This window comes from Oncorhynchus masou, chromosome 1, assembly GCF_036934945.1.
Source record: "Oncorhynchus masou masou isolate Uvic2021 chromosome 1, UVic_Omas_1.1, whole genome shotgun sequence".
Taxonomy (NCBI): Eukaryota; Metazoa; Chordata; class Actinopteri; order Salmoniformes; family Salmonidae; genus Oncorhynchus; species Oncorhynchus masou.
The window spans coordinates 43316740-43325602 of NC_088212.1; positions in this window are offsets into that span (position 1 = coordinate 43316740).

The window sequence follows — 8863 nt, forward strand, 5'->3', positions numbered from 1 at the left end:
TGAGATACATTTGAAATCGTCAGAATTTCTAGAGATAAGCTAACCCTAACCCTTTAACCTAACTCCTAAACTTAACCCTAACCCTTATCCTAGCTAATGTTAGCCACCTAGCTAGAATTACTAAACATAAAGAACGTTTTGCAAATTCGTAGATATACTACGAATTGTAATTTTTAACATATCATACGAAATGGGTGATGGACATCTACAAATTAATACATACCATACGAAACGGAACATATCAATCTAGATGGAGTGTCTCGGATTTATGTACAGAATAATACGAAATGCTCTGAGTATAGCTGCAGGCCTTACACAAATTCAGATTTCATTCTGTCTGAAATTATACCTTAAGTCTGAAGCTTGACAGCACTAGTACCTATTTCTATCATCCTTCAATAACTGTTTGAATAAATCAGGATGTTCACTGGCATCAAATACAATGTTTTTGGATCACTAGAAAGAAAAGTGATGGATATATTCTCGTGGGGGAAATCATGGGACATCACAACATTACAAACTACTGGAGTCTATGGAGTCAGACTACTAGAAGAGATGAACAACGCCTTTTATATTCAAACTACAGAAGGACTTGAAAGAGAAATATGCCACTAAATATACCAAATACATTTACATATTCAATTTATTTAACAAAACAAACTACGACAAATAACATAATTACAGCAACACAATGAACACATCACTACACCTCACAGGAACTGAATGGCTAATGAGAGTGGATTATGGTTGTACACTCTTAGGAAAAAAAGGTGCTAAGTAGAACATATAGTCTACTTCTGCTTGTCCACATAGGGGAATCACATTTGGTGCTAGGTAGAAACCTTTGCAGATGGTTCTACCTACAATATACAACAATAAGATCAGTCAATCACTGTGTTTGTGTGTGTCTGTGTGTTTGTGTGTGTGTCAAATCAAATTGTATCGGTCACATACACGTGTTTAGCAGATGTTATTGCAGGTGTAGCGAAATTCTTGTGTTTTCAGCTCCGACAGTTCATATCTAACAAGTGATATCTAACAATTTCACAGCATGTACCCAATACACACAAATCTAAGTAAAGGATTGTAATTAAGAATATATAAATATATGGATGAGCAATGTCAGAGTAGTATAGACTAAGATACAGTAGAATAGTATAGAATACAGTATATAGATATGAGATATGCATATGCATATGCAAGTTATGTAAACATTATCAAAGTGACTAATGTTCCATTTATTAAAGTGTCCAGTGATTTCAAGTCTATGTATATTTAACAGTGTGATGGCCTTGAGATAGAAGCTGTTTTTCAGTCTCTCTGTCCCAGATTTGATGCACCTGTACTGACCTCGCCTTCTGGATGATAGAGGGGTGAACAGACAGTGGCTCGGGTGGTTGTTGTCCATGACAATCTTTTTGGCCTTCCTGTGACATCGGGTGCTGTAGGTGTCCTGGAGGGCAGGTAGTTTGCCCCCGGTGATGCGTTGGGCAGACCACACCACCCTCGGGAGAGCCCTGTGGTTGCGGGCGGTGCAGTTGCCGTACCAAGCAGTGATACAGCCCGATAAGATGCTCTCAATTGTGCATCTGTAAAAGTTTGTGAGTGTTTTAGGTGCAAAGACACATTTCTTCAGTCCCCTGAGGTTGAAGAGGCACTGTTGCACCTTCTTCACCACACTGTCTGTGTGGGTGGAACATTTAAGTTTGTCAGTAATATGTACTCTGAGGAACTTGAAGCTTTCCATCTTCTCCACTGCGATCCTGTCGATGTGGATAAGGGGGTGCTCCCTCTGCTGTTTCCTGAAGTCCACGATCATCACCTTTGCTTTGTTGACATTGAGTGAGAGGTTATTTTCCTGGCACCACCCTCCCAGAGCCTTCACCTCCTCCATTTAGGCTGTCTCTTCATTGCTGGTAATCAAGCTTACTACTGTTGTGTCGTCTGCAAACTTGATGATTGATTTGGAGGCGTGCTTGGCCACGCAGTCATGGGTGAACAGGGAGTACAGGAGGGGGCTGAGAATGCACCCTTGTGGGGCCCCAGTGTTGAGGATCAGTGAAGTGGAGGTGTTGTTTCCTACCTTCACCACCTGGGGTGGCCCATCAGAAATTCCAGGACCCAGTTACAAAGGGTGGGGTTCAGACCCAGGGCCCCGAGCTTAATGATGAGCTTGGAGGGTACTATGGTTTTGAATGCTGAGCTATAGTCAATGAACAGCATTCTTACATAGGAATTCCTCTTATTAAACCTTTAAAAGACCATCGTTGTTCGCTTTATCCTTGGATCCCATAGAAGTTTGCTGACGCCACAACAGTGGTAGGCCTGGTCACCGACAACGATGAGACAGCCTATAGGGAGGAGGTCATAGACCTGGCCGGGTGGTGCCAGAATAACAACCTATCCCTCAACGTAAACAGACAAAGAAGATGATTGTGGATTACAGGAAAAGGAGCACTGAGCACGTCCTCATTCTCATCGACGGGGCTGTAGTGGAGCAGGTTGAGAGCTTCAAATTCCTTGGTCATCAACAAACTAGGTTGGTCCAAACACACCAAGACAGTCGTGAAGAGGGCACGACAAAGCCTATTCCCCCTCAGGAAACTCAAATGATTCGGCATGGGTCCTGAGATCCTCAAAAGGTTCTACAGCTGCAACATCGAGAGCATCCTGACCGGTTGCATCACTGCCTGGTACGGCAATTTCTCGGCCTCCAGCCGCAAGGCACTTCAGAGGATAGTGCGTACGGCCCAGTACATCACTGGGGCAAAGCTGCCTGCCATCCACAACCTCTACACCAGGCGGTGTCAGAGGAAGACCCTGAAAATTGTCAAAGACCCCAGCCACCCAGTCATAGACTGTTCTCTCTACTACCGCATGGCAAGCGGTACCGGAGTGCCAAGTCTAGGACATAAAGGCTTCTCAACAGTTTTGACCCCCAAGCCATAAGACTCCTGAACAGGTAACCAAACGGTTACCCAGACTATTTGCATTGGGTGCCACCCCCAACCCCTCTTTTACGCTGCTGCTACTCTCTGTTCATCATACATGCATAGTCACTTTAACGATACCTACATGTACATACTACCTCAATAAGCCTGACTAACAGGTGTCTGTATAAAGCCTTGCTACTCTTTTTTCAAATGTCTTTTTACTGTTGTTTTATTTCTTTACTTACCTACACACACACACACACACACACACACACACACACACACACACACACACACACACACACACACACACATATACCTTTTTCCCCCCGCACCATTGGTTAGAGCCTGTAAGTAAGCATTTCACTGTAAGGTCTACACCTGTTGCATTTGGCGCACGTGACAAATAAACTTTGATTTGATTTGATAATGTTGTGCTCTATGGGGAAAACCAAAGGCTGTGCAATGTGTGTCCCTACCCTGTGAACAATACAAAGTTGGTTTAAGGTCACTAGGTCACATGGTCAAGGAGCTATTGAAAGTCAGAAGTTGAATTAATAAATTAAGGTAAAAGAAAGAAGAAGAATGTAGCTTGGAATGTAGCCTCATGCTTTGATGTCATCCTTCAGAAGAATAGGCTGACAGTAAAAAATCATGGATCATCTGGAAATTGCAGATGGTGAGACAGTCTATGATGAATATCTGTGTGACCAAATTTCTGAGTAAGCACTGCCAAATGCAGTGAAACTGATTTTGTTTCCGGTGTGGTTGAAAGAGAAAATGTTGTCTGATATGTGAGATTGCAGTATTTAATAAAAGGTGACAAAACGGTTGCTCGGGATCACTTGGAGGTCCTCCCGGATGGCTGTTTGTGGTCCCTGAATTTCAGCTGTCAATGAATGTGACCTCTGACCCCAACAGCCATCAAGTAGGGGCCGGGCTGCACTGCCTCAAGTCTGCAAGCCCTACCTCTGCTCGTGAGAGGGAAAAACTCAGCACTTCTTTGCACACATACCACATTGAAGAGGGGATGTTTTGTAACAGTGCACATTGGCGTAGGCCTACCGGCAAGGGACATATTTTTTAAACATTTAGCCTGTTCTGAGAACGTATATTTTTGGGTTGGAGAGAGGTTCTGAGAACATTTTACCCCTGAACATCTTCCTGGGAGGTTTTATTTTTGTTCTGAGAACAGACATAATAGGTTATTTTGAGGTTTTTTGAACTTTCACTGAATGTTTCAATCAGACTTAATAATACCGCTAGCTTTGGTTAAATGTTTCATACTCGAAGCACAGATAGTGACACATGGAAATTAATTTGCTGAAAAAATAATCATGCAAACACATTTCTTTATTAATGTAGCAAGGCATCAATCAGTGAGATTTGAACCTATGATCTTTTGTTTCCTATCCATGGAATTAGTCCACTGCACCACCAGGATAGAGTTAGCATGTCATGTTTTTTTAACTCATACAAAGCTGTTCATTTTAGTCATTTTAAATGGACCCCATTTCAAATGAGTGCTTGTATGGACCTATACAAGCACTCATTAAGATCAGATGCGGCCAATTAGTGGGTGAGGCCAACACTCCTGAACACACTTAACAACATTTTATAACATTCTTAGGATGTCTTTTTAACATTACTAATGTTTTCTTGTGTTTTCTTATGAAAAGTTTTCATAATGTTCTGAGAACATGACTTTAAATAGAACCACGAACAAACCTGCAGAAAACGTTATTCTGAAGTACTGAAATTCCCAAAGAAGAATGTTACTTCTTAACGTTCGCTGAACATTCTGAGAACATGATTTTAAATAGAACCATGAGGAAAGGCTGTAGGAAACATTATGCTGAAGTATTGAAATTCCCCCAGAAGAACTTTGTTTCTTGACTTTCTCGGAACAATTTGAGAACATTACTTTAAATAGAACAATGAGGAAACCTGGTCGAAACGTTATGCTGATGTATTTCAATTCCCACAGGAGAACGTTATTTCTTAACGTTCTCTGAACTATTTGAGAACATTCCCAATGTCAAACCAGTTGGATAACATTCCTAAAACATTACCAACATTTTTATTAATGTAACAATGTTAAACTTTATGAAACGTTCTGTTAAAGTAATGAAATACCAAGAAAATAACGTTATTTTGTCAAGTTCCTGAAATGTGCTGAGACTGTTAAAAAGCCAAGCAACTTTGCTGCATCTTTCCCCCCCCCAGAACATTGTGGGAATGTTTTATGCAAAATAACCTTAGGACAACCACATTCTAAGAAACATATGGTTCTCGGAACATTATGTGCTCGCTGGGATAGTTACACTGTGAAAACTACAAACTATACTGCAGCCCTTATTGGAACACTATCTTTCTTTCTCTCTCTTCCAAATACCCACATAAAATGCAAATCCCATATATCAATGCATGCATCGACATTTTCCCTAATAATTTGACAATCTAGGCATTTGCTTGCTGGTGTGGAATTTGCCATGCTGCATTTTGCATGCATGCCTCGGCCTGCATAACTATGGCTGGTAGAAAATGCCTGTAATATCCAAAGTGCTCAGCAGCCGAGGGCAGCAGCCCGGTTTTTCTGGCCATGTGCCATTTCTATGTTTGCCTCCAGATTGCTCTGCTGATATCAATTGTGCTGCAGAAGGATAGATCTATAGGGCTCAGAAGTTACGGCTTCCCCTGTTTTTCTTTCTTCTGTGCTGTGCATAAAACGCTGTGCAGGTGAGCGGGATGGATCCGATGTAGCAAAATATGGAGGGATGAGTGTAAAAGGGGAAGGACTCCCTGACCCCAGTGCATCTGTTAATGTGTTTTAGAGAAATGCATCTCTCTGTTTGCAATTTGAACTGGGAGTATTCACTGAATTTTTCTGTGAGGTCAGAGATTGGGGCTACACGTGACACTATTGCTTTGAGTTCAAGACAGTGTGATATTTGGCAAAGAAAATCCATTACCCTTATATAGGGTTGCAAAGATCTGGCAACTGTCCCAAAATTCCCTGGTTTTCCAGAAAACCTGGTTGGAAGACTCCCTGAACGGAGGGAATAAGCAGGAAATCCGGAACCCTCCTACCAGGACTTCTGGAAAACCTGGGACTGTGGGAAAATTACCAGATTTTTTGCAATCCTACACTGGTATGATCCATCACAATGTATTTAATGGGGCGTTTAAACCAACACGTTTTTTCCTCTAAACACTTGGGGTATAAGGTGTGTGGAACAACCCTCTTTTCAATTGTGTTATTTAAAAGCACAGTATATCAGAGCTTTGACTGGATGGAGGGCCATTAAATCCATGTAAAAAAAAAAAAAAAGAAGGGTGGTGGGGTCAAAAAAAAAGAAAGAAAATATTATTTTGATGTTTTGTTCCCTTTTCGTTCACCTCTGAATGATCGTGTGTGGGGGGGGGGAGTAAATTAAATGTGACATGAGAACAATACAGCTGACCCATATGGCCTGGGCCCACCTCGCTCTTGTACTGAAGTGCAAGTCTGGCTGTTTTTCTGTATTGTCCTCTGGGCCCTGCTACATTCCTTTTATTGGATTTTTGACCAACAATTTTAGATGGTACTTAACATGACTGTGAAAAACTGCATCATGCTCCACAACACAACAACAGATGCAAAATGAGTGCAAAATGAGTGTTGTTGGCCTTGCTGAATAGGGTCAATAGGCTACAGTGGGCGATGAAAGAAGAGTAATTGCACACAACTAAATATAGCACAAAGGCTGAACAAGACATGAAAAAAATACTTTTAATCAGGCTTTGTCAGAAAAAGTTACTTAATGTGAAATGCTTACTTATAAGCCCTTAACCAACAATGCAGTTCAAGAAAGAGAAAATATTTACGCAATAAACTAAAGTAAAAATTAAAAATTATAAAAAGTAACACAATAAAATAGCAATAATGAGGCAATATACAAGGGGTACCGGTACAGAGTCAATGTGCGGGGGTACAGGTCTGTCTAAGTCATTCGTACATGTAGGTAGGGGTAAAGTGACGATGCATAGATAATAAACAGCAAGTAGCAGCAGTGTAAAAACAAATGGGGGGGGTCAATGTAAATAGTCCGGGTGGCCATTTGATGAATTGTTCAGCGTTCTTATGGCTTGGGGGTAGGAGGCTGTTTAGGAGGCTTTTGGTCCTAGATTTGGCGCTCCGGTACCCCTTGCCGTGCGACAGCAGATAGAACACTCTATGACTTGGGTGACTGGAGTCTGACAATTTTTTGGCCTTTCCTCTGACAACGCCTAGTATATACAGTGGGGAGAACAAGTATTTGATACACTGTCGATTTTGTAGGTTTTCCTACTTACAAGGCATGTAGAGGTCTGTAATTTTTTATCATAGGTACACTTCAACTGTGAGAGACGGAATCTAAAACAAAAATCCAGAAAATCACAGAACATCACATTACTTAAAATTATTTTTAAGTAATTAATTTGCATTTTATTGCATGACATAAGTATTTGATCACCTACCAACCAGTAAGTTATTCCGGCTCTCACAGACCTGTTAGCTTTTCTTTAAGAAGCACTCCTGTTCTCCACTCATTACCTGTATTAACTGCACCTGTTTGAACTCGTTACCTGTATAAAAGACAACTGTCCACACACTCAATCAAACAGACTCCAACCTCTCCACAATGGCCAAGACCAGAGAGCTGTGTAAGGACACCAGGGTTAAAATTGTAGACCTGCACAAGGCTGGGATGGGCTACAGGACAATAGGCAAGCAGCTTGGTGAGAAGGCAACAACTGTTGGCGCAATTATTAGAAAATGGAAGAAGTTCAAGATGACAGTCAATCACCCTCGGTCTGGGGCTCCATGCAAGATCTCACCTCGTGGGGCATCAATGATCATGAGGAAGGTGAGGGATCAGCCCAGAACTACACGGCAGGACCTGGTCAATGACCTGAAGAGAGCTGGGACCACAGTCTCAAAGAAAACCATTAGTAACACACTACGCCGTCATGGATTAAAATCCTGCAGCGCACGCAAGGTCCCTCTGCTCAAGCCAGCGCATGTCCAGGCTCGTCTGAAGTTTGCCAATGACCATCTGGATGATCCAGAGGAGGAATGGGAGAAGGTCATGTGGTCTGATGAGACAAAATTAGAGCTTTTTGGTCTAAACTCCACTCACCGTGTTTGGAGGAAGAAGAAGGATGAGTACAACCCCAAGAACACCATCCCAACCATGAAGCATGGAGGTGGAAACATCATTCTTTGGGGATGCTTTTCTGCAAAGGGGACAGGACGACTGCACCGTATTGAGGGGAGGATGGATGGGGCCATGTATTGCAAGATCTTGGCCAACAACCTCCTTCCCTCAGTAAGAGCATTGAAGATGGGTCGTGGCTGGGTCTTCCAGCATGACAACGCCCCGAAACACACAGCCAGGGCAACTAAGGAGTGGCTCCGTAAGAAGCATCTCAAGGTCCTGGAGTGGCCTAGCCAGTCTTCAGACCTGAACCCAATAGAACGTCTTTGGAGGGAGCTGAAAGTCCGTATTGCCCAGCGACAGCCCCAAAACCTGAAGGATCTGGAGAAGGTCTGTATGGAGGAGTGGGCCAAAATCCCTGTTGCAGTGTGTGCAAACCTGGTCAAGAACTACAGGAAACATATGATCTCTGTAATTAGAAACAAAGGTTTCTGTACCAAATATTAAGTTCTGCTTTTCTGATGTATCAAATACTTTTGTCATGCAATAAAATGCAAATAAATTACTTAAAAATCATACAATGTGATTTTCTGGACTACCTATGATAAAAATTACAGACCTCTACATGCTTTGTAAGTAGGAAAACCTGCAAAATTGGCAGTGTATCAAATACTTGTACTCCCCACTGTAGGTCCTGGATGGCAGGAATCTTGGCCCCAGTGATGTACTGGGACGTACACACTACCCTCT